This window comes from Melozone crissalis, unplaced genomic scaffold, assembly GCF_028551555.1.
Source record: "Melozone crissalis strain CALT ecotype California unplaced genomic scaffold, PUWL_Pcris_2 ptg000016l_1, whole genome shotgun sequence".
In the NCBI taxonomy this organism is placed as follows: Eukaryota; Metazoa; Chordata; class Aves; order Passeriformes; family Passerellidae; genus Melozone; species Melozone crissalis.
Genome location: NW_026535794.1, coordinates 27483865 through 27511499, shown reverse-complemented (window position 1 = coordinate 27511499; position 27635 = coordinate 27483865).

The window sequence follows — 27635 nt, the reverse complement described above, 5'->3', positions numbered from 1 at the left end:
AATCTACAATTGCAAGCAAATGCTAACTGGGATGAAAAGGAGGAACCTGGTCAGGCACCAGGGTCTCAGCTTTCACAAACTTTTCACTAGTCAAAAACTAAAGGATGAAATCTTCCCTTTTCACTTGACACCTGACTCATGCTCAAAAATATCCTCTCAATTATTAATTATTAAATTAATAATTTAATTATTATTTAATCACTATAATTTAATAAAAATACTATTAAAAAACCAGACCGTTGTCAAAACAATATTTAACTTTTTGCTAATTATAAGTCTATGCCCTAATCTATCGGACAACCAGGTGTCACGTAAATGCACATTCTTTTGGCTATTTTTTGTTTTCTTTTAGTTGGACTTTTTCTTTGATGGTCATTCCCTGGATTGCTTGGGAGTTCTATTTTGTGGGGTTTTTTAAGGAAGGAAATTAAAGCAGCATACTAGGACTTTGCAGATTTGTGTTTTGATTCTAGATGTTGAGCAAGTTGTTTAAAACTCTGATTTCCCTCAGCTGTCTGTTTACCTACAACCTGTATTGTCATATACATTTCTTGTTACTGTTTACTGTTACTATATTTACTGTTTACATGCAGAAAGATAGTTCAAGAAGGCACCTACATATTATAACAATAAATATTCAGCAATTAAATAAAAAATTTTTTGAACTTAGAATAGACTAAGAATAGTTTTTCATATTTATGAAGTACAAAACTAGGCATTCCTCCAAAAAAAATTTATTTCAACAAACTAATTCTCAGATGTTTGTCCGCAAGTGCTCATAAGGGAACAATATTTAGGTGTACGCTCCTCATGCATTATGACATAAAAGATTATCAGAGAGAAAAAGTGGAAATAAGTAGTTACTTTACTTTTAAGTGTTTTCTTAAATAGGAAGAATATGAGTGAAAGACATGAGAAAAAAACAGACCAAGAACAATGGCATTTCCTTTCCATCCCAGCAAAAGGTATACATGCTTGGTATGCCACTGAAATGCAGACATATTAGGCAAAAGGCTATTGCCATAGATATCAATTGCAAAGCATTAATTTCTCTCCGGGAGTCAAGATTTTTCATGTCATTTGTGAATACTGAATGAAAACAGTAGATACAAAGAAACTTTCACTGGAGTTTTCTTTGGAGTTATGGTTTTGAAAGTAAGGTGTGTGTCTGCATAATCTATGGGCAGCCTTAATAATATTCCCATGTATACAATCCATTCTGATAAATAACTTGGGTTTACAATATTTGTATATATATATATATATATATATAGTCTTGATTATGTTATGTTGCTTCAAGATTAGCCATGTTAAAAATGGCTAAAGAAAAATGTTTAATTATGCACAGAAATATTTAATAAATCAAAAGGTTTTAGAATGATCCATTTCAATACTACACATGAATGCATACTATCAGTGTAAGTGCTGTGTAGCTAAATTATTTATTCCATTCTGCCTGTTTTTCTAAAAGGACAGCTTGTATTGTGCTAGTGTATTCATAAGTATAAAAGATTTAGCCATTCAAAAATTATTCCAAATCTTTAGCCTCTGAGGAGACAGGGTAGAAAAAGGTTTAGCCCTTAGACAGAAATAGTGCTGTTTTTGAGCTGCAGGAATACCTTCCAAACAAAATAGTATTCTAAGGGAACAGGGGTCCTATTGTGGCACAGCAGCTCTCAGAGTGGTTCCTGTAGTGGTGAGGAGTTTAAAACAATTCCCTGCTGTTTCCTCCCTCCCTAAGAAGAAACTTGGAAGAGCCTAAAAGGCCAAAAGTTCACCTTTTAAATTACATCCTGAGGGTCACAGATCAGACCCTTTTTCAGGTCCCTAGGTATTTTTAATAAGGCATTATGTGTATGGCAGTAGCTAAATTTCTGTTAGCCAAGAGGAATAGCCCCTTGTAAAGCAGAGTTCATTTGACCTGTTTTAGATGCCCACAAGAGCACAATATTATTATTTATCTGTAGAGACTTAAATTCCGATGCAGACATATATATGGTAAATGTCTACAGTTCAGCAAGATGAACACAACTAAAGATTAAGCCCTTAAATCCTATTAGAGATGGTCTTGAAGTTTTGAAATTGCCGTCCCTTTATCATCTCTAGATGCAATAGCCAATGGACATCTCCATTGTTTCATAAGAATTACAATATTGCTGGATCATTTCTTGTCATCTAAATCCACTGGAACACTGAACATTTCTAAGAGTCATTACAAATGTACATCAACAACTAAATTTCTGAATTTTTTAAACATGTAGATTTCTCCAAGAAACAGAAAATCATTAGGAGATCATTATGGGGCCATAGAATAAGCATATTTGATGTGGTGGATTTTTTCTCTAAGCATGTAATTGAAGAACAAATATCTTTGAAAGCTCAGTTTCTGCAGATTAATAATTCTATGGTTCAAAATTATGGTCCTTGATGGCACAATGGATGCCTATATCTCCTTTGTAACAAATATTTGCTCAGAGGCAAGATGAAGCAGTAAACATTATTAAACAAACTGAGATTATCCTCTTTTTACTGTAGGGAAGACAATTGACCTTCCAAAACAAAGACCCAGACCTGTAGCTGTTGAGAAAAAATATTTCCTTTTATTATTAAGCTACAGTGTCACAATCCATTGAGGGCAAAGATGCATTTCCATTCTTACTATAATGCCGAACAGTAATTAGAGGTGTGGAAACCATCAAAAAATGGTGAAAAAGTGATTTTATTATAATTAGAAATATTTTTTCTCTTTTTTTTTTTGCTCAAGCTATATATAAATAAAACCTTTGCACATTTGGAGAAATCCTGCTGGGAAAAGATGGTATGCAAGTAAAGTATATTGCTTTGGTAGGTCTTAAAAAAATGCCTCTCACATATTTTTTTTCTTTAGCTCTAATTTGTCTTTTCTGCCAAATCTATTAAAAGAAAGTCTGAGTTTCAGGTAGCTTAAATGGGACAGTAGAAATTTTCAAAGTACTTTTATAGCAACTTCAGGTCAAGATGAAAAACAAGCTGGCAATTTTCTATGTCCAGGTTTTTTACATTTCCTGGTGCATATCTTTATTTCTCATTGGGAATAGAAATATTAGAAGAGGTTTTCTAGGTAATGGATAGGAATTGGGACTTTTATGTCTCACTATCCTTTTATGCTTCAGAAAATATCTTCCCCAGTGTATATGAGGCTTGATATAGTTTCAGCTGAGATCAGTGAGTCTCATATTGATTTTCTGGGAGAGCTGGATCAGGCCCCTTTTACATTAGCTAAATCTTGACTAGCCCAGTATGTATGAACTGACAGTGATCACCTGAAGATGAAATGCTAACTGTAAAAGCCACTATGCTCTCTGTTTTGTGGCAGAAAGCAAAACAAAAAAAGTGTGCATGTTTAAGGGAGAAATAAGGTGCTACTGGCAGTTCTGAGCCTGCACAATTAGTGTTTTGATCATCACTCCACCAGCCAAGAGAAGATATGAAACCATAGTTGGTGTGTTTCTGCACGCAACAAGATAAGTAGAAGTTTTTAGTTAGCCATTCAGAGCAGACATTTCCAGTGACCTCCTGCAGGAAATAGGTTCCTGATGCAATCTCCTATTGATCGAGCTGCCAGCCATTAACTGATGGCCAGACTTTGAAGGATACTGTTTTAAAAAACCTTGAAATTCTGTTTCACTATTCCTTACCATGTACTTAGAACTGAAATATCATAAAGGAGAAAAAATGATGAAATTTTGAGTAGTATCATACACATTTCACTTTCTCATTAGGACCAAAGTCAAACAAGTGAGACCAGGACACTAACACAGAGCCTTGGTTTATGAACAGGGAGGGCACTGGCTACGTATTAGGACAAGGAGACATTCATTTTACATTGATCTGCCTCTAATCTATGCTGTTTGCAGAGCAGGTTGGCCAGAAGTCAACTCTTATCTCTGGCTATTGACATTTTACATCTTCAGGATCTAGATGAGTTTTGGAATTGGTCTCAGTGTTCTGTATTGAAAACATTAAGATAGGCTAGTGAATATTCTCTGTAGCAGTTCCTAAAATTAGAAACTGGAAGAAAGGTATGATAGCAAAAAATGACACCAGAGAATATATTCACTAAGTATTTATATCTATCTATCTATCATCTATATCTATCTATCTATATCTACCTCCATCTATCTTTGCACCTACTAAGGAAAACATATCAGTAGAAATTATTTTGGATATTGATTGGAAACTACTATACATATCACAGTACCAATAGATTTTTAGGATAAACAGAGAAAAAATTCTGCCCAGTTTTTAATAGAATAAGGTCTAGATCAGAAGTCAGAAATATCAAGTCATGCTTTCAAGTCAGAATTTCAGAAATGGAGTTTGACCAGAGGAATAGTGAATAAGAAACAAAATATTCAAATTCTACTACAATTTTATATAGAAATTTTTAGTAACTCTCTAAATATGTATAAATTAAAAAAATATTTTATCAAAAGGGTTTATTTAATTACTGAGATATGATCCTGGTGTATGCTGAAATCTGAGTGCATTGATGGTTATGGAGAATACAAACAGAGCACAAATGTCAATTTTAAATTGAAATGGACTTCTTATAAGCTTTCCAAATTGGTCAAAAACAGCACACAAAACCCCCCCTACTGTACTTAAAAAATAACGGGTTTTTTTACTTCACTGTTTCTCAAAATTATGTGTTTTGTTACCTAAAAATATTTATAGGGTTATATTTCTGTATAGTTAGTGATTTCTCTCAAACTTTGCTTGTCTTGATAAACTTCCAAAATTGTTGCTTATATAGTTGTATTAATTCAATTTTTAAAAACAAGTGCATAATCTCATTGTAATAGCAGTAATCTATTATCCTTCTGCACACTTCCAAAGACAGGAAAGTAGGAAGTGGGCACTGACTGGTCCTTTTACAGTTATTTAGGTAAAGAGGATCTGGGAACAACTATTTGAAGACAGAAATTTTTGTTAAAAATAAATTATTAATACACTGGAAGAATATATTAAATATTTGTAGCTGATTTTTAACCCAGAAAGGGTCCTGACCCTGCAGACTGTTCACTATAGATAGATACTGTGGTCATATGGAACAGCTTGCAGTATCTATGAGGTTAAATTTGTGAGACATATTATATACTTACCAGTTTGAGCAGGCAGCTCTAATTAGGGTTTAGGCCAGAATGGGCAGCTAAGCATGATATAACTTTTTGCAATATGATGATATTAAGAAACTCCATGTTGTGGTTTGATTAAATAACTAAAAAATGAGAGAACAGTCAGAAACAGTAGTAGAGTACTGAAGTACTAAGGAAAGGCAGTTTGTCCCATTTATGAAGAGCAGTTTCATTTGAAGTAAGGAAAAGGTCTGCATTTTGTATTTAGCAGTGAACTATCTAGAGATTGTGTACCATCAGTTAAGATCATCATGGTTATATTTGTTTTCAAGACAGGAAAAAATAATTTTAGTTCTTCCAAGCTACTTTGTAGCTTGTTCTCTTTCACACTTCTGCTTTTAAAGTAAGCATGTAGTCCTGTAAATGAGTTTTGTTTCTATATAGAGGCAGCTGCAACTGGGAATTGCACCCTTTGTGTAAGGTGGAGTAGTGTTTGTTGGATGAAACACAATTGATTGCTGAAGTTCCTTTCAAGACAGCACAGCAGACAAGGAAGGCCACTGGAACTGGATGTTGTTGATAGCCAGGATATTCCAGGTGGCATTAAAGGAGGACTGTTAGAAAAAATATAGCATCTGCTTGTTGTCTTTGGATTTCTGAATAATTCAGACTTGGAATGAAGATGACAATTTGACTCAGATGATGACGGACCTAGTCAAAGGTGTTGCTGATCCACAAATCCAGTGGTCTGACAGAATTTGTTAATTATTCATCATTTAATTTATATATCATTCTATGCCCACAGTCTCAGACAATCCCATGAAACATAATCCTGTGGAGTAAACCAGCCCACATGAAAGCCACCCAGTGCTCTTTGCAGCAGCATGCAGATTCCAAAGCCATTTACTTCCTGCTGTGCAAACTCTGAAATTATGACAGAGGCACCTGGAGTGCTGAATCTTTGAGGATGATCAATGGAAACTTTCTTTGTTAAAGAAAAACCCAAATCAGCACCACCATGAAACAAGAACTTTAGTATCAGTTTTTGCCCATTAGCTCAAAACAAAGCATCAGCGAAGAGGTAGGAAATGGATTAATACATTCAGAAGAAGGCAACACATTGGCATTCTCATATTCTTTGTCTGCTGTGAAAGTAACACTAAGTAGTAACCTCATTTCATAACTGTTAAGTGGCATTTGTCACTGTTAGGTGTGACAATCATCTGTTCTGCTCCCCTGCCTTTTTGAACTGTGAGTTCATTTGCTAGTATATGTCAGTTAATCAATTATTTTATGACTCCATTTTTATTTCCTTTTTATATTACCTTACAAGCAGAGAGAAAAGAAAAGGAAATCTGGTCTATAAATCAGCTTGTCTACCCAACAATTACTGTGCTACAGTATACCTGCAGTGATTGTATCCTTGAACCAGAGGCAGAACAGAAATGTGCTGTGAATTAAAAAGAAATAAACCAAAATGCAGAGAAGCCCTACTCAGGAAGACTGGAATTTAGTAGCAGGAATTGCTGTTTACAGCCAGTCATTTAATCACTGACCCATGTCCAGGACAGAATATGCTATACTCCTTCCCCTCCATGCTGAACATGACTCACAAAAAAATTTTATGTCATGTATATCTACAAAATTAAGTGTTTTTTTTATACTCTCCTTTTACCTCCAGTTTTTTAATAGAACAGTAGGACTATTAGAACCTCTGTATTTTATCTTCTTCTCACCATTTCAGAAATGACACAACTGGCTGGGGGAAATATCTTTATTTTCTAGTGAGAAAATCTTAAGGTGCAGAAGCAGGCAGGATGCCTTCTGTAACCTGTTCAGTTTCCAAGTGTTATGGAAAGTCCTGAGGAATGCTAAAGGAGTCGCTGTAGCAGGTGTCATGAAGGATCTGGAGAGTAGGAAAATGTGTCACCTGCAATGAACATTTCACAGAATTTCACAGAATGACTAGGTTGGGAGAGACCTGAGGGGGAAACACAAAAGGCTGCCAAGGATGAGGAAAAGCTAGAAAAGCCTTGGTTATTGTATTGTGTCCAGATCCTTTGCTGCTAGCCTTGAATCTGTACCTACAAATTCTGTTTGGAGAAGTCACGCCTAGTGATACTCTGTAGGAAAATGCCCTTAAGCTACAATTGTATAATATGCCTTACCTGTGAAGATCACCGGATTCAGGTAGATCAAGGAAATAAATAAAATTCTCTTCATAATTTTGAGGATGAAAATTCCAAACAGGTTAAAAATAACATAACAGTTGCATCACTCCAGGTTCATGTCAATATAATAGTCGATTTCTTTTTTAACATGGTATTGATCTTCATTCAAAAAATTTCCATGGGGACATATGAATGTTCTGTATTTCTGTTGCGCAGCCTTTGGCAAATCTGTCTGTGAAATATACAGTAGCAGATTATGTGATGATGAATAATATACTCACTGGATCATGAAAACTTTTACCACGAAATCTTATTTTTAATTTGAGAAAATGTACTTGTATCTGCACAGGCTGAGCTCTGCTGTGCTATGGGTCTGTGCTGCCCAGGCTGAAGTAACTCCTCTGCCTCTGACACTGCACTTAGTAGCCGTTTGTCATTCCCTGTCTCATTGTACTGCACTGTGTACATAAGCTCTATACAGTCTTTATTTTTTGTAAATTCCATACTTCCTCAAAACGTGCAACTGTTTGCTGACATCTTCTACCAGTTCCACCCCTAATAGTTCTACCACCAACTATTCAAAGTAAGAACATCACTCTGCAGTGCTTTTTCTTGGAAGCATACATAAGGCATGAGAATATGTGTTTATGTATGAAGGTAAACTACAGCAACAATTGCTCTTGCTAACAGGAAACCAAAGCTAAATCCTGAAGTGTTTTTTCATCACTCATGAAATAAAGCAACCACAGAGACTACATGATTATTAGTTCTTCCTGGCTAAGAATGATTCAGGATGAGAGTTTCCGTGAGTTTCTTCCTTTTTTCTGTACAGCAGCAATAATTCACCTTCTATTGTGTCCTCATGAGGCTGTGCAGAACTTGTTTGCCTTGGCCCTGTATTTCTGTGGGTTCCAGCACTCCCATCATAGGAATCATTCTCCATTGACTCTCTTCTCTCTTCTGACAGTGGATATTATATTTCCACTGACAAGGTCCAAATCCAGACACAAGGCTCCAGATGTGATCTTCTGAGCGCTGAATTGAAGGAAATAATACCTTAATCCCGGTGATCGTGCTCTTACTAATAAATGCAGGTCAATATGCTGTTAGCTTTTGGCAATCACAACTGCACACTGTGGCTTGTGGCTTTGTGAGGATGACCATAACTGGGTGAATTTCCCACTGACTGCTCTAGCACCACAAGGGGAATGAGTGAGACATTTTGTTTACCCTAGGTAATGGCAACAAATTTGAAAATCAGTTCATTCAGAAGTACCTAGAAGCAACAGGGTATCTCCTGCCCTTGCCATGATCTGTGAAAGCTCCAGGCAGAGCTAAAGGACTTGCAGGAAGAAGGAAGTGATAGGAGCCATTCTAATGAGAAACTGTCAAAAGGGCTGAGGCAGTAAACACTTGTTTGAAAAGATCAGATAGTACCAATGTCCTGCCCAGAATGAAAGTGAGAAATCAGAGAAAGCTTGCAGGAGAACTGCAGCGTAAGCATCCTGTTTTTATACAAAGGATTACACTGCAAAACCAATGATACACTGTGAAGCCTTTTAATTGAATTAATAAAATTAAAGTATATTTAATTTCTTCTAGACAGGTGCAATATATTTTCATAAATCACAAGATCTTAGCAAAATATGTACTGTTGATGAATTGTTTTTCTCTCGCATTTTAACAGAGGAAATTGGCCTGATATGTTAAAAGCAGCTCTTGGTGGGACTTTGCTGTCAATACTGCAGGCTTATCTGCACAGTTATCCCATGATAGTGTGCATAATAGGTAGATTGCTAACTAGTCAATTTTTAAGATAAAAAGATTAATATTCAGAAATTAGAATAATTAGACAGATGCCTAAGAGAACCTTAATCAAAAGCTGTTCATTCAATCAGATCTAGCTTTAGAGGATTTAAAAATAATTGTTCAAGACCTTCTGTCCTTAAAGATATGCATCCAGGAACATCAGGACCAGCTACTCCCCAAGGAAAGGAGAGCTGAATGCCAGGGGTGATGACAAGGTGTGGTACTGAATGTCCTTCTGTCACTATGGCATGAAGCCGTTTGCTACAACTTAATTCAGCCTTCTCAGTGCTGTAGCCCTACAGTGTTTGCTTAATTTTTACCGATACAAAAAGGTAAATCCTCTTCCTGCTTCCAGTTTGGAAAATAAATTGAGCTCACAAACTGCAGAACAAGCACCTTTTTTTCCCTGTTTGCAATCTGGTTAATTCAGATACTTAAAAATGAAGCCTATTCCAAACACAATCAAAGTGTAAGCTGCATTTCACCCATGTCACTTTGTCAATTCTTCCATTCTAATCTCATTCAAATGGCTTAGAGATTTATACAGTATATGGACACACAGAAGTAAACAAACATAACACTGATAAGGTATGCTCTCTGACTTGCATTGTCTGTCAGGCAATTGGATGAGATAAGAAGCTGTTACACACAGTATACCACTCACTGCAGAACTAGATTCAACTATGTGAGGAAGAACAATATATCCTCTTAAAAATTGTGTATCTATGACCTGCCAGTCTGGGAACACACACTTTCAAAGGAAAAATATTTCCAGCATAACTAGTAGGACAGTTGTAGAGAAAGCAGACTTAAACTTGAAAATAATTTTGCTTGTAACTTTGCCTCACATCAAGGTCAACTCTCCTTAATCTGTGACTCCATGTAATTTGCAGCCTTATGCAAATATGCAGATATTACTGCTGAACAAGGTACTTGGTATCACATCTGTTGGAACTCAGCAAAAGAGCTTGACAAGAACCTTGGCTGTCTGCAATACACCTTGTGCTGCAAGTAGTCAGAGGGATGGAAAGACTCAAGGATAGGGAATTTGCAAATACAGCTGCAAAACAATATGTGGTGAAGGTGTTCTGCTTTATAGAAACTCATCAAGATCTCCTTCCAGCCTCATTAGCTGTCTCCAGATCTGTTGGAGAACCTGAATGTCATGAACATAAACAATTTGCATAAGAAATGTTCAAGCTATGAATTGGAAACAAGATTAAAAGAAGAAACAGCTGTGTGTAATTGTCCATCCCCTGTGGAGATTAATATCACACATTACATGAAAAATCAGATTTTGAAATGAGGTTAACAGAAGAATTAACCAGAAGAGGGAGTGAGCAATACCTCCTACATAGAACCATGTTCACTGCCATGTCTTTACTGCCTTTAAAGGCTATTCTGTCTTGAAAAATAATCCTCTGGAGGGCTGCAGGATTTGTTACCTTGCTACATTTAACACATTTGCTAATGACAACAGATTGATTTTTATTTATCTGGCAAAGCAAACCTTGGTCTTTCCCCCTAATATTTAATCTCTTCAGCAATGTAAATAATGAGAAAGACACTTGCAGATCTGATTAACCTGCAAGTTCCTTTTTAAGCAATGAGCAATCGATATGAGTACCAACTCCATTAAACAACTGTTATCCCTGCTTGAGTCAGTAGATATAAGAACACAAGTGTATGCTTATTTTCATTATGATTCAACAGTACTCTAGTTCTGAAATTTAAAAAAAGGGGAAAAAAAGAAATAATAAAAGTCCAGATACTGTAGACTTTAAAAATTCTTTTTTAGCCCTGTCATGCATTAGGTTAGATCATTTCCCCTCCTGACAACCCAAAGAACATGTTTTGCTCTAAAAGCTGTGCTAAAAATGTAAGACAGCTTTTTAGAAGCACATCTGTAGAACGTGGTGTTCTCACAAAGTGCTGAAATGTCAGCCCCCATCAGATGAAACTCTTCTAATTGTCTCTAGAACAGGAGGTGAAAACATACAATAGCTGACCTATCAGTTTTAAACCTAATCTGAAAAGCAGTATTTCTACATCACAGATTATCTGTTTCCAAACTAGTGATTTCATAGCTGGAATTACAGGTGAGGAGCTGTGGCTCAATGCTAGTCCTTGAAAGAATTGTCAATTCTTAGTCATGAAAATTTTATTTGTAAATATTATAGGTGGGCTATACATGGACTTCTTAGAGTAACATTGCAAGCTGGAGCCAACCAAGCATTCCTAACATTCCTTTAAGCATGGGTTTTCTAATTAATTTGGGAAACGGAGAAGCTATATTAGGCTGATATTTCTTTTCAAATTGGTAAATGGCCACATAGCCTACAATTTTGGGCTATTCTTCAGAGCGTGATATTCTACTATTCTTATCTGAAAGGAGATATCCAAGCCATGAAGATTATGTTCCTATAATGGCAGTAACTTCTTTTGGAAGTGTTGTTCAGATGACATCCCTTAGAAGCTTTGCCAAAGACAGTTAACTTCTTGTGATACTGGCTAGTGGTGACTTCACTCACTTTATTTACTTGTTTGGGATTTCCAGACTCATGGCAGTGGGCCTGCTTTATATCTGAAAACTGACAGTCTATCACCTCATGTAAAAAGATAAGAAAATTTGTGTCTCATGTTACACAAGATGATACCAAGATAGGACATAGCCCCTTGGTCTCATGGAGAAAATTACCATTAAACAGAGCAATTATGCAGAAATTGTTGGAATATCTCAGCTTGCAAAGAAAGGAGCTGTTTTGTGTCCCTGATGACTCAGTGCAAAGGTGAGAGGTTCTGTGTTATTCATAGCTCAGAGATGAGTTCTTTGTTCTCTTAAAGCTACTGTATATCCTGTCTTAGAAAACAAAACTGAAAATGGTTCATGTAGTGCAGCTAGATGACAGGTGCCCAAAACTGATGAAACAAAATTCTTCCCTGTTCATACCCATGAAGCATATTTAACTTAGACTACTCACAGGAGCATAGTAGCCTTCTTGTAGTTATCATTGAGATTCCTAGACTGGGGTGATGTTTAGGAATTAATAGAACTTTAATATAAAATCCTAATGTCTGCCTTTCTTTTGGCTATGCTCAGTAGACCATGCTTTTCTTAGTATTTAGTTTAATTCAGTGATATAAATTTTATCTTTTCCTATGGCATATAAACAGATAAGAATCTAAAGATGCCAAGATAGGCTGGATTCTTCTACATCATGTATGCTCATCTCTTTGTAGTTCTCTGCTAACTTCCCATATATCTGAACACAAGCCTAAAATACTTCTGACTGTAGAACTCTTTAGGTCTAGGCTGAGAAGTGAATTGCACAAGCGAAGACAGCAGGTAGGCCAACATTCTCTGTCACCCCCTCTCTGGCTCTTAACTCACTTATTACTCCCACTCCAACTGCACCCTATTGATTCCTATCCCTTATAAAACTTCCTGCTTTAGGATCTGTACCAGTTGTTTACTATTTGCAATTTGAGAGAACTGTCTCTGATTGCTGTGCAAAGAACACTGAGCCTTATCCATATTTTCTGAAAAAAACCACTTTAAAAATTACACAAAATATCTGTTTTCTTTTGTCTCACTTAACAGTCCATTGGCTATTAGTAGTAAAACACATGGGAAGGTGGAGAGAAAATACTAGAACTTAAGCAGCAATTTGTAGCAATGATATTAATCCACAAATGGTCGATCTGGGAGTAAACAAATTTGAAAGTTTAAGCAGTCCTTCAAAAAGTTAATAAAGGGAGTAGTTTTTAAAAAATAAAAAAAATTTGCAGTTTTCAAGAATGATGCTAGCACTTGGTCACTTACTGCCTTTGAAAGTACGTTCAAAGGGTTGTGTAGTTGGAGGACAATTTCATAATCAGGTTGAACTGAAAGAAGAAAAACATACTCAGAAGAAAAACATACTCATAGTTATTTCTTAGTAACTATGTAAATTTAGGTGATTATACAAACATGTGGTCTAGGCCTCTCAACATTCAGTGGGTCTGTCGTTGGTGGAGAGTTACTATTGCTTGCAACAATCTTTATCCCAAATCCCATATAGAAAGCCCCCAAGCAATATATATTGATTTAAATGAAATTCTTTCAGCAATTTGAATCAGAACTATTCTGCTTCTCTGGTAATGAATACAAGAAGATTTTGGAAAAGGAGTTACAGCTGCTGCTCAATTGAATATTCAGGGGAACAACAAAATGATGTTACATGAGGGATGAACTCGTCTTCAGGTTAGTCCCTGTAAACTAAACTTAAATTGAAAGTTTGAAAGCCCTGCATAGCTTGAGGCTTTTGATCCTTGTAAGATGCTCAGAGAAAGAAAACAGAACAATGAGGAAAATTTTTTTACGCTGTAATCCTCTGAATTGTCTGCACAGAGATAGATTGTGTCCATTATGTTTGAACACACCAAAAGGCTTTAGACTCACATTCAGAGAAGGCAGAGGCAGAGAGGCCTGTCTTGTAAGTTGTTGCCCATTGCCTGCTAGCAGGAATTGTTTACCCAGAAGAGAAAAGCGTATTTACTGTTGCTTATTTTACCATACAACATTTCCTGTGGCTACAAAAGGGAAAGAAATAATTTTGGTTTAGATTTGACAGAAGACATTACAAATGACATACCTGTGCACCATGTGCGTGCAAAAGTGAAATTGTGAAAAAGTTCTTTCCCTGAGGTTTGCTTTGCTCCTGTTGAAAGGTCTATCTATGGTTGATACAAGGGTGGCCCTGTGGCCATTTTTAGACAAAATCAAAGTTTTCAGCTAAGATTGAGGAAAAATATTGAGTGACCTTGCAGTCATAGAAATCCAGTATTTCCAGACTCTATGCCATGAACCTGTGAAAGGCTAAGTCAAAACCAAAATCATCAGGTCTTTAGTCTGATGTGGAATTGGCAATCTAGACAACTTGAGATTAATTCAATATAATCAACTTAGATGGGTTCACACTCAATTCATCTCACCTAGAAAGTATATTTTGATGTTTCCAAAATCCAACTCTCGCTTCACTTGAAAAAGCAGTTCGTTTGAAGACGAAAGAAAACAACGTGAAGAAAAAAACTACCTTTTTCATCACTGGGCTGTTTGGAAATGGGTATTAAATTTTGAGAAACAAATTTGTATTAATTTCTAGACAAATAAAAACATTAGTTGTCCCCTGAAAAATTCTTTAGCTCACACTTACATAAAGAATACTCAGTTACATGTAACTGTTCTTGAGCTTTCACCATTTTTTTTCTCCTCATTTTTAATCAGAGAGATGCTTTAAAATACTCTGACGAGTTAGATTAGCCTTGTGATAATTTTGTCGGTCTGCGGCACCAACTGGGACTTCCCCTGGCTTCAGGGAAGTTGCTAGGCTACTATCTTAAAGAGACAACTCACTTGATTAATTGCAAATACAGATTGCTTTATGAAAAAGTTAATACATTTATAACAACAAAGTCAGAGGAAATAGCAGACTGATTATCAGAACTTGCAGTATTCCCTGAATACAGGATTAAGGAACAAAAGTGCAGCTTTTAATAACACTTGCAAGTCTGAGCTAACACCACTCCTGCTTTCAGTGGTGTGGTATTATTACCATGCTACTGGTAAATCAGCATTTCATGAAAATCACAAAACATTTCTAGAGTGGGATATCCAAAAGAAATAAATGCCTCACTTTGTACTAATGTAACCGGCAAAGAACTGCTATAATATTTTAGGGTCCCTTTTGCCCAAATATGCCTTGGAGGAGAGTATATGTCTGTTATTTGTTTGCCCTGAGTGTCAGACTGCTGATACTTTGCTTTTTCATTAAATATCTTATTACTTGAAACTCTTCAAAGGGCTAAGCAGCTTTCATTCCTCAGATCGTGCAGTGATTTTATGAATAAATGTAACATGGTAATACATATGATAATTAAAAATATACATTAAAAAACTGTGAGCACCTGGTTTCTTATGAATAGACGTTTCAAAAATTATTTTAATTTCCATTAAATTTGTTGACAAAAATTGGAGAATAAAGTCTTTGAAATTTTCTTTGCCTTTTTTTAAGCTTATTGTTTTTTGTTTCCAAAGAAACCCAATGAAGCACCCAAACTCTCTTTGATGTTTCATTATTGCTTAGAAATCTAAGAACATTTAAAAATACTTTCTGGATTTTTAAAAGCTACTTAAGGCAAATAAAATATTTTCAAGCAGCTTTACATGTAAATCTTTATATAAACGGCAGACATCTGCTCAACACGCTTCTGATTCTTCTGAAAACTTCATTAATAACATGTTTTTCCTTTAAAAATCCAAACAGAAAGTCCATGTGTCATTTGGAAGCAGCTTGGCTTGTTTTTTGTATTTACAAGAATGTGAATGCATTCGTGTTTCATTGGTAGACAGACCCTGTTTAACCAGGTGTTAAGAAATGATCAACCTGCAATGAACTGAAAGAGCAGGTGAGGGAGTAACAGCACAGCACAAAGTTTCAGTGGGCGAGCTACCGAGTAGAAAACATTGAAAAAGCTCTGAAAGGAATGTGACTTTCAAACTCAAACCTATGGAGCTTGAAATCGTGGAGAAGACACAAACCCTGTGAAAAGTCTTCCTGTTTGACATTCAGTGTAAGGCTGACTTGAGGATTTCTCTCAGTTTTGTGTGTTTATATGTGCTGGGAGTAGATGGTGAGGTACCTACAAATTCCAGTGCATTAACAGCCATTGTGTGAAAGCCAAGGAATTAAGATGCAGATCCTCTTCTGGCGCTGAAAGGTAGTGGGGGCAAAGCAAGGCCTCGTGTTGCTGGTTACTTGAGATCATCACATAATCTTTATTTGTTATAGTGTTCCACACCCCTTTCACTCTCAAACAAAACTGGAGGAAGCTTGTGCATAATCTGCAAAGGCTGGGGAATGCAGCATAGTTTGGGGGCTGTCTTGCTTAGCCTTTTACTGAAATTTCCCTTAGAATAAAATGTATTGTCACAGTCCTAAGACAGAGCTGAGCTGTAAAACAGGGTGTTATGACATAATGCAGCAAGGAAAAGGATACCAGTGATGGAGCAGAAAGACTCCACTCCTTTTTTGGCCTTAGGTATGTGAAGATGATTGGGAGTCATAGCACTCAAGATCTGTGGATTCAACTGATAAATAAAAAGGAAAGTTTTGTTGAGGGATTGTTGAAGGATTAAGATCAGTTTAAGGTATAAAGAACAATTCATGTTGGCAAAGTCCCATAACAGGGCCAAGAAGAGACATAGGGTTTTGTATAAAAACTACAAATAAATTTTAGTTGATTTTTTAAAAAAATATTTTTTATTTTAAAACTTAGAATTCACTGATACGGAAAAAAATTTGGATTAGTAATTTAGTAGCACCTTTGGGTAGGTGAAGGGAGAAATTATTTTCTGGTTTTTCAGATGTATTTTCATACCATACTGAATTATTTTTTTAAAATGGGACTTTAAAATCCATCTTCTACTACTCATGTTATCAGACTCAGCAAACTTACAGAGCCTTAATAATTTGGTTTCTGCATGTAGAAAGCAGGTGCTTGCACATAGCTAACAGAGTAGCCCTGCTGTATGCCGCTGTAAGACACAGCTGTAGCACTTCTATTTACTGGCTGAATAGACAGTAGCACAAAATTTTTCTTCAGACTGCTAAACATAATGTTATGCAATAAAAATACTCTTGCTGTTAATACCCTTTTAGTCTTCCATTTCCAAATATTATTTTTCCTGTAAATTTTAAGCATTTCCCAAATGTTAATTTGATTTTAGTGAATATACAGTGGGGTTTTTTGTTTGTTTGTTTGTTTGTTTTTTTCCTAATGGCTCCACTATTCTCATTTAGAATCTAAAAGAAAAAGGGGCTTGATTCAGAGCTGAAAACCATTTACCAGACTCCATTTCAGCCCTTTTTATGCTCTAAGATGTGAACAGGCAATTCTTTCAAATTATCTCTGTCCTTTATAAATAAGAAGGAAGAATCACAGAGGTAATTTTAACTTTTCTTCTAGTCTTTCAGCTATGCTCTTTTTGGAATTCTTGGCTGAATGGCCAACTGACAGCTTTGGTGATTGCTACAAGTTGTAATGAAAGTGTAGATGATTTAAGTCAGAAAAACAATTCCTGAGTTCAGAGAACAGCTTTATTTCTGGTATTTCTGCAGCCTGATTTTCCAGTTACTGTTATTTTGTAATATTGAGCTGCACTTGTAAATAGCCTTGCAGAGGCAGGTTTTGGATCCCTACTGAAAACAGTATTACAATGAAGATTTGTTTAAGAATGACATCATTAATTTCTTAAACTTGAACACTATGGAAGGAAAAGAATAAGGCAACAAAGCTTTAAACTATACAGCTCTAAACTAAAGCTCTAAATCCAAATTTTGAGTAACAGCAGTTTTCCATTCTAAGTATATGGAAAGTAAAATATTATAAAAAGGTGGAAAAGCAATAGAAATATTTTTAATGTGCATTCTCCAAAAACCTGTGAGAAACATGGATCTGAAGTAGTAGAGCTAATGCTCCTTCAGCATAAGGGCATGGTGTAGGTGACATTAATTTTGCTTTGTTTATTTTTGCATTCCAATAGATGGTGTTAAGGGAGTTTAATTTAGACAAACCTCGTCTAATTTTTGAAGCTCCATCTAACTTTCAAACTTGGAGAGGAAGAGCTAGACCAGATGACTTTATGACGTTTATTCCAACTGAATGATTCCAAGTTTTTTCCCATGGATTTATGATTATGAATCCAGACACTAAATTTAACAGGGTTTTTCCTACTGTTTGCTTGCCACTATGGTATCTCATTTTCCACCATTTTTGTGTCACAAATAGCCAGATGTTTTCTATGTATACACATATATACAAGCAGGCATGAACACAGATCCAGAGTACACTCATGTGTATATTATATATATATTACAAAGTGGCTTTCAATCTTGATTCAAATTTAGAACAAAGAAACCTAGCTTTGTAAAAAATTTCAGGCGTATCAAAAAGCTCTTGGATTTCATATTCTGAAAACTGAAAATTTGGTTGGGAATTTCAGAATTTTATAATGGTAACATAAGAAAATACAAAAATTTTCAAGAAAATACAAAATATTAACCTTCCAGTGTTTAGGGGACAGTGAGGCAAATGAAAGGACAGAACAGCAGTTTTGCAACCACCTCCAGTCTGAAGAAACATAAAAACTTCCTCTGCCATAGTGTGTCACAGCATAGCTAGTGCTCACTTTGTCCTTTTTCTGTCTTGTTTATTGAGCTGCAATCAGTATAGCAGCATTAAACAAGTCCTAAGAAAAACATCAAAGTGTACCTTTGCTTTAAGGAAAAAATAAGGGGCTCGTCAAAAATCCATGAAGTGTTAAGAAATGCCACCAATCCATGTCCAGCCAACCAGCACTGGCAGTTTCTAGCTTGCAAATGTACATCTATAACAACTGCTAAAGTCAAAAGGACTATATCATCAGTTGGCATAAATCAATGTAACCCCACCAAAGTCAAATTTTAATGAGAATAGAAAGGACTAGCTGTTCCCCTGAATACTGAGATATATTGCCAATATCCTGCTTATTTTTCTGCATACTTGTCACACAGGAAAAAAAAGCCACGGTAAAAATTTTAGCATGTCAGATTACTTGCTTCAGTCTGAACCCCAACTGAAAATATGTTGCGATCTTCCTGACCTGATGCTTATATTCTTTACATACCCTGTTGGTATTTCATCCTTGTTCAAGTATTTAGAATTTCCCACAAAAGCATTTAGAGTCACTGCAGAATAGCCACTGTAAGTGAGAGATTTAAATAATGCGTCCACCAAATAAACATAAAAAGCTTATTTGCTTCACTGCTGCTAATAAACCACATCGAGTCAATTTACTCTGTCCATTCAGGAGTCTCAAGGTATCAAACCTCCAGCTTCAGCGCTGTTTTCACTGTTAGGCTGAAAAGGTGGCAGCTGCTGCAGAGAGGGAAAAATGCTTTCCCTTTCTGAACAGCTGCAGCAAATACTTCCTTCTGAATTTCTTAGAAGGCAAGGGAGAAAACCATCTTTTTCATCAGATCAACAAAAAAAATCATCTTTTTACATTCCTCCGCATTACTTGTATTTGTGACTTGTTGATAATTCTTAAATGAAAAGAGATGTCCCTTCCTTTTTCTCTTTCACATTGCATGAGAAATTGAATGACATATATTATATCTGAAAGACAAATTAAAAAACTGAAACCTACCAACAAAACAGTAGGGTATCATTGTTTATGACATTTTTAGTTGTAATTCTTTCACAGGTGTATGTTATCTGCAGTATAATTATTCTGTAAATAGAATATGATTCTCATTTCATAGCACTGATGACATCACCATCTGATGCAACTTGAAGTTTAAAGTAACATAATAATTATTTTGCCTACCCCGTTGTTACAGGATGGTTTTAAAGATGCTGTTACGCAAGCTATATAATTATGGAAATTTAGCTGGAATTACCATCCGTCATATTGAAAACCTTCCTACCATCACACTGAAAATCTTGTTTAGAAATATTTTTAACTCCATTTCTTTATCTTTATTTTATTCTAATTAGCCTTATATTTTAACAAAAAAATTTTAACATTATATTTAGATGGTATTTTCAGCACTTATGCATTTTTCTTCTATCAAATATAAACGGAATGTGAAAGAAGACATTAGCTCCAACTCCACCAGGGAGGATGAAGCATGATAAAGTAATTTCATGTGATTTGTACTTAGAAAACAAATCTTTCTTGTCCAACAATTCAGCATTAAGGAACAGGACAAGAAACAGCAAAAAGTGTCTGCTAACTCCAGCTCATTAATTCAAGGATTACTTAGGTTTTTAATGATATTATTTGATGTTTAAACCATTAATGCATATTGGCTTTGTTTCAAATTATGGTTTTATGATGTTACTTACATTGAATTACCAATGAAGGTGAAATCTGCCAAGAAGCAAACACCAGCTTCTATTTACTGTAGGAAATAACAGCAACAACAACAAAATATGTTAAAACAGCCCCAGAACTGATAGCCATCTTTACTATTTTACCTCACGGCCTCCTTCAGCTTCTTGCCATATGCTCAAAGTTCATTCTCCACGAGCCTCTGAGCTGTCAGTCTGTCTTCCTAGCTTTTCCTCATTTTCTCTTCAGTACAAATAGCTGTTTTCTGGAAATTGTTTTATATCTTGCCTGACCATTTGACTGCAGGGCATAATTAGTTCTCATGTCTTTTATTAGAATGACAGTGGACTCAGCAGGCAAGCTACGCCAATTAAGTGGCCACTACCATTAAGATTAACATTTTTAGCAGTCTGAGCATTATGTATTAGAACACGTTTGGTTCTAGTGTTACTGGATCAGTACCTCAGGGCAAGAAGAGTGCAATTTAGACACCAGCTTTCCACTTTTTTTCCTCTGTATAAAGGTGAGGCCAAGTGTGTTTTGAAGGGCCAGTCATCGGCTTGTGGGTCAGTCACCCATCTATGTCACATCAACAGGAGAAAGTTAAAAAGCTCCCGATTTGACTGCCACTAGTGCAGCTTATTAATAATAATATTAATCTGGAAAGTCTGATGTTGCTTTATATTGACATAAATCTGCTAAGTGTTCATAGCTTTGGGATAAATTTTCAAAATTTAAATATGTATCTGAATATCCAAACCTTTTCTCCTTTAATTCACCTTACTAATAATCTCGCTTTGGGAATAATATGTCTTTCATTTTCTGCCTTTGTCATGTGCCATTTCATTTGGACAAAAAAGCATGGCAAGGTTGGTCTTCCTATGTGTGTATTTCTCTAAATGGTGCTCTGTGCCATATTGTTTAATTCTTATTATCCTTGCCTGATAATCTGATTTCATGCAGATGGAAGAAGTTAACTCTGGTGAGTTCCTGCTGGTACCTTAGTTCTTCCACAGCTGATGAACTTCTGTTCATCCCAATATGATTAGCAAGAAATGTTGGAAGGAGAGAATCACTTGTAGGGTCATTTGCTATAAGAGAGCAAAGAGACTTAGTAGGATGGGTTTCCTCTACACTGTGCCTGTGATTGGGTTCCCCAGTGCACTCCAGGATCAGGAGCTTCTGAAATAATTAACTATTTTCTGCCCTTCCTTCTTCCCCCTGCCAACAGCACCTTTATCTGCTGGTTTTTGCAGGTCTTATGTTCCTAAAGTAAGTCATGCTTCTTTAATGAAGCAAGATACTAACCATATTTTTGATTGCAGCATTAGAAAGTTTTGAGATTCAGATCAGTTTTAACAGTCTTTTGAGAATCTAAGTGTCTTTGCCAGTGATGATATAAATAGCCTTTAATTCTGCATATCCCTTCCAATTGTTAAGCAGTTTTCTTAACTCTGAATCAAGTGATCATGCAGGAAATGTCAAGCTGAGAACTAATATGCTATGAAAATAAAAGAAGTTGAACAAAGGAAAATAATGTTCAATGAGTTTTCAGGTAAAACTGGTGTTGAACTACTTCCTTTGACGTGTGCATTTTTTGTTGTAGGGATCAATTACAACTCTTTACTCCTGTTTGTTTCAAATGCATTATTGTGCAGGTGAACAGAGTGCTTATGTGCCTTCTGTTCTCTGAATCTATCCCACAAAGTAATGGTACAAGTAAAACAAGAACTATGTGTGGGGGAGCTCAGCACACTCTGATCTCCAGGTGGGCCCCAATGTGTCAGAGGCATTCCTATCTCCTTACATCTGCCATCCCCACTTGGATCTCTCTCACATCTTAGGACATGTCAGACAACACAATGAACTCAGCAACTGAACTGACAACTTGCTGACTACCTGAGAACGAACTGACTTTTATCTAGAACTTGGTGAATCCAATTTCTAGATCTCTTTCCTCTTTTATGAAGTTAAGACTGTCGGGTTATAGATAGAAACAAATTTCTAAGCATGTGTCTCATGTTGGCTGAAGCTTTCTATTGGGTAGGACAATGCTCAGTATATGGCATTTTTAGAAATATTTTTCAATGAAAGGCCTTCCAGAAATTGATTTCTGTTTGCTCTATGATTTATGTTTCATTAATATACCCTATTTAAACTCTGATTTATACAGGATGATTTTCACAGTTGCTAGTTAGCAATGTATACAAACAAAAAGTTCCAGATAGCTATTTATAAGTACTCCTGTTACAGTAAGTAAACCAAATGAAGAGATCATCTTTATACAGCTTACTTCAGCCCTTAAACAATTTTACATTAAAGATTTGCAACAGCTGTAGGCACACGGAACCTTTTCCATTACCTTTGGGTAAAATAAGTTGTTTTATTTTTCCTGACACCATAGCACAGTTGTTTGCAGAAAAGTAATACCATGGAGAAGGAATTGGTCTTTTGTGTACTACCCAGTTGCATAGCAGATTTAGAGGATGTGATAGTAGAATTGTCAATGTGAAGATTTTGGTGGAAGTGAAGTACTGACAGATTGCAGAACTTAGTCAGCTTGTGCTGGTCCTAGCAAAAAAGAATAGCTGTGCAAGTCAGTATTGTGAAAGCAGTGGATCTGTATGCACTTTATTTTTGTCTACAGAAGGAAGAGATTAAAAAAGGAAATTTATTAGTAAGCATACAGTTCTGATCTGTAGTTACTTCCTTACATTCAAGGGAATAAGATACTACAAAAAGCCATCTATTAATGAAAATGTCAATCTGTTTATGTGAGTTTGCAAGAGAAAGAATATATTGAGACTTGGCCAGGAAGAATGAGGGAAATAATGGTGTCAGTGTGACTTGAGCATTCAGTTGTGCTTGTTACAGGTGCATTTTCTAAGACATAAATCAGGTCAAAGAAGCTTCAGTTGAAGCATGTTTGCTGAATGAGCAGATAACTGCAGTGAAAGGACGTAAAGTGAGAGAAATAAAGAGCAACCCATACTGCTATAAATGTGAACTACAAGCCATGTAAATAGCATAACTCCCACTGAGAATGTGACAAGTCTTTCAGGCACTTGCTTTTATTTTTAAGATTTGCCCAGCCCCAGGTACCAGTGCTAGAGCTAGTTCTTAGCAGAGGTTTTATGAAAACTCACACACATATTTCTGAAGCTAATAAAATGAAATTTCATTATTATTCATCAATTGTATGTACCACTAACTGTTTTGAATCCACTGTAATTTGTATCCCATGCACTAAACATTGCAGCAGCAGGGTTTGAAATTAGTGCCAAGGGGTGGCTTACCTTGATTTGTGTGTGATAAGGAGCAGCCTTTCTTTGAGGGTAAAATAGTGTATTATTTAGTAAACTAAGTGCCTTTCTACTGTTACTCTTTAAAGCTGTGTCACTGCTGTTAGGCAGCTCAAACTTGTTGGCACCAACTATGTGCAGACTTAGAAAACACCCTTTCCAATGCAATTTGCTCACTTCAGAAACTGGGGTGGGGTTTTTTTCAGTTTTTATTTTTATACCTGTTGGCTCCTGTCTCATCCTTTCCATCTAGTTCCTTTTGAATGCAGTAAATGACCTGGGAAAAAGTTTTCGCATGAAAAAGATAAAGTTTCCTGTCTCTTCTGCATGGTGCAGAGGTCATGATGGGAGATCAAAGACAGGAAGCAGCTTATCATTTTGTTAGCAGGTACAGGGGCTCAGAGCTTTGTTACACTCTACCAGAAGCCATTAGAGAACTGTAATAAGCTAGGAGCACCAGCATGGGGCTTGATTTTAGGCTGGCAATGAGGTGCAGTTTTGTTCAGGAATAGACAGGAAGAATGCACTGGCACCTGTTTGGAATATACATGTGTGTTTTCATACATATGTCTGAGTCCGTGTGGATCTTCCTTTTGACATTTGATTCAACATAGAATAAACAATGTAAAAGTTTTGCTGATCTTCACCCCTCCAGGCCCCCGCACCTGTCAAACACATCAGATCAAAAGATATCTTTCTCTTTTTTTTCTCATGCTGCCTAGCTACTTTGTACCTCATATGAGATGCAGCACTGACCCGACCTCTAAAATTCCTAAAATTGTGGGGGTAGAATAATTTTAAACTTGTTTTTCATTAAAAGATTAATATATTTTACATTTTCTTGAACTCACTCAGGAATGAGATTATTGGGAGTCATAAAATAACACTGCAAGTAGTAAAGATTTTTTATAATAGATTCAATAGGAATTTATAGTAATTAATACTAATACCAATTAAATTCCTATAGTACCCTGTTATTTTCCTTTTCAATTCATACTATTGGATTTTTTCTCTGAAAATGTTACCCCTCTACTGTGGACACCTTTTTGGAAATTGTTATGCAAATCTAAATCCTGCAGACTTCAGAGGGAATCTGTGACAAAAGCAAGACAGGCGCAGATACCTCCACTCAGGCACTTCTTTTGATTAAGGTTCTCTGCTTTAAAACAGAGTTTAATCAAGGATAGAAAAACCAGAGGAAAACTGCTTTCCAGGTGTGCCTTCTTGTGCAGATGGTGTGCTGCCAAAGAGAATCAAAAGAGACTTAATTACAAGAACGATCATCAGAGTCAGACGGGATGAGAAATTGTGCGCTCTGATGGAAGTTGTTCATTACAAAACAACGGCACTGCCTGGCACGGAGGGAAGGACGAAGCCACTTCTGATGGATGACAAAGGCTTTTCAAAGTCTGCTGAGACTGACTAATCCATGCTATAATCTTTGAAGCATTTGAGGAGATGACGATCACTTGTCCTTTCTCTGGACTAGTCCAAACCTGCAGGGGAATCCATGCTGCTCACTTTCCTGGGCAAATGGGCAGGTAGCATCTCTTGTCAGTCTGCTTCCTGACAGCCTTTAAAATGTTTCAAGGGGTGGCACAAGTATAATGCCATGCTCATGTCTGTTTTGCAGAGAGAGGCAATGTTGATCCTATATGAATGAAGTCTATTGGCTAAGACAGATCTGAGGCCCTGCTGTGATGCCTGCTGTAGCCACAAGTATGTGGGCATGGTCTCTGAAATTTTGCAGTCTCAGTAACCTTTTGCAACTGTTTTTTGAGGTAGTTGAACACACTTTACCATCTACCTGTGCCTAAAATGTCAAATGTTTAGCCTTTAGGCAAAAGCTAGAGGGGGATGTGGAATTCTACCTCTACAGCAAAGTAATATAATCATTTAACGTTGATATTCAGTCCTGGTTTTCTCCAGCAATGATGGTTAAACTATGATTTTTGCGACTGACTATTTGTGACTGCACCTACAAGGAATCCCAGTGGGACTCCATTGCAGTACAGCATCTGGCCAGAGGGAGCTGCAGGCAGAACAGCCTCATCAGCATGTGCTGAGAGATAAGCCCTGTCTTACTGCCTGTCTTGTCTACTCTGGGACATGTGATCAGTGGTCCATAAACAGTAACACGTTTATCAGGGTACTTCTGATGAAACAAATTGTAAACTCTGTTAGTTGAAATGAGATCAAAGCTTTTCCTCCACAGCCTTGCGACTGGCGCAGTGTTCTGCACTGGCATTGCAGTTGCATGCCTAGTTTGGTGACAAAACCGCCAAATCTTCAATCAGCTCTCCAAGAAATAGTAATGCCAGTTTTTCCTTGGATGGCATTTTATTTCCGGTTTTTTCTAGATGGTTCTACAGGCACTACTGAACTAATTTTAGCAACACCATAGAGTGCACAGAGGCCTAATCCTCTGCAATCAAGGGATAGGTTGTCAGTGACTTCAATGAGATTTGGGTTTGGCCTAGATGAATATGACCTAGGAAAGAAAAACAGCCCTTCCAGCAAGCAAGTGGCAAAGTTGGGATTTAAATGCCAGTAAGATAAGTAATAGCATCCTACTTAACCTCCCAATAGGGCCCTGATGACATTCAGTAGGTTGAAGAAAAGGGATTAAAATCCAATAAATCTCAGAGAAAAATGGCAAGAACCAGGAGAAAGGTGGTGGAGAAAACGTACATCTGTAGAGGGAAGGAGGATAGAGGATGAGCTTCTCTTTTCTCATTGTCAGTTTAGTCTTTCTTCCCTTCCTGACTCTCTCTCTGGACTATTTATTTCAGTAAGTTTTGTTGTTCCAGGCTTCACAGTGCAGGTTCTGTGTCTGCCACAGCTCTTTTGTCTGCCTGCTTGTTGGCAATTGGCAGGACATACAGTTTATGGCAGGACATACAGTTTATGGCAATACTGAGTCTCTATGAGAAGTGAGCGAACAGGACATAAAAATACAGGGAACCCACAGCATTATTCAAACATCAGTTAATTAAGTCTTGAAATACTTTTGTTAAAAAGGCAAGACTTATTAGACATCTCTTCTGAGAAAAGCCAGGTTTATCCAAAGTGTTAATATATTTTTTATTATTTGTATGTGTAATATATAGTTATAGAATCATATGTTGGCCTAATTTCATGCATCTGTGTGCAGACCATTGTAAAAACAACATGAAACCATGGCGTGCAGAATTCAAATCCTCTTCTGAAACCACTTGTAATGCATACTCTTGGAAGGAGCAGTAAGTCAGAAATAGAGTCAAGAATGTGAATGCTTCAACCTACTTGCACCAAAAAAGGTGACAATGAGTGAAATTAAACCCAGTGGGGTAAACCTGGTATTGGTATCAGGGAAGTAAATTGCAAGGCAACAAGCGAAATTAGGAAGGTCTCAACACACCATTACTTTAGTCTAGTCTCACTCTGGATATTTAGGAAACCAGACATATAATCTCTATCTCAGCAGGAGAACTAAATGCTTACAGGTTTTTCTTTCTGCTACTCTCTGGCTTTCTTTTTGGCCCAAAGACACAATAACTATTTTAGGGAACTTCGCACTGTGAGAAGGCCTGTGTTATGCAAATGAAATGAAGACACTCAAGACTGAATTAACAGATGACTGTGAGCCAGGACAGTTTTGGACAAAAATGGTGTGATGATTTTTCAAAGCATCTAAAACTTGCTTTGCAATGTTGACACAAGCATAGACTTGCTTTCTTGTTTATCTGCTGGACAGTTCAGTTAATTTCCTAATATCTGCCTTTTTCCCCAAGTAGGTTTCTTCATTCACTCTTTTTAAAGACCTGTCCTGTAAAAGATAAAAGGACAGATTTGAAGTTACGTGTTAGGAATAAAGTATAGATTGCAGGCAAGAAATTTTCTATGTGGAGACATAGTCATAAATGACATTTTTATGAATGGTATCCTGCCAGCCAACATAGAGTATACACCAGATATTACGTAAGAAACAACCCAGTACACACAAGACCTCGGCATAGCAGACCAGTGTCTGCAGCAAACCCTCAGGGGCCAATCTATTTCAAAGAAATGGGAAGTATAATGGAAGGGAACAGAAGGTGAGAATGCCCTTTTAATAGTGAGGGAAAGCTCCACCTGGCTGAGACTGTGGTTGATATAAATCTTATGGGGAAGGAATGGCAGCTTATGTGGGCATCCTATAGAGCTGGAGAAGAAGCCAGTGCTTAGGGTTTAGCCTCAGGCTAAACTGCAGGAACTCAGATTTCTGCAGGCCACAAACATCTCATGCATCATTGGCCACATCCTTGCACAAGTTGGTGTTGGACAAGGTGCTCTCTGTCAG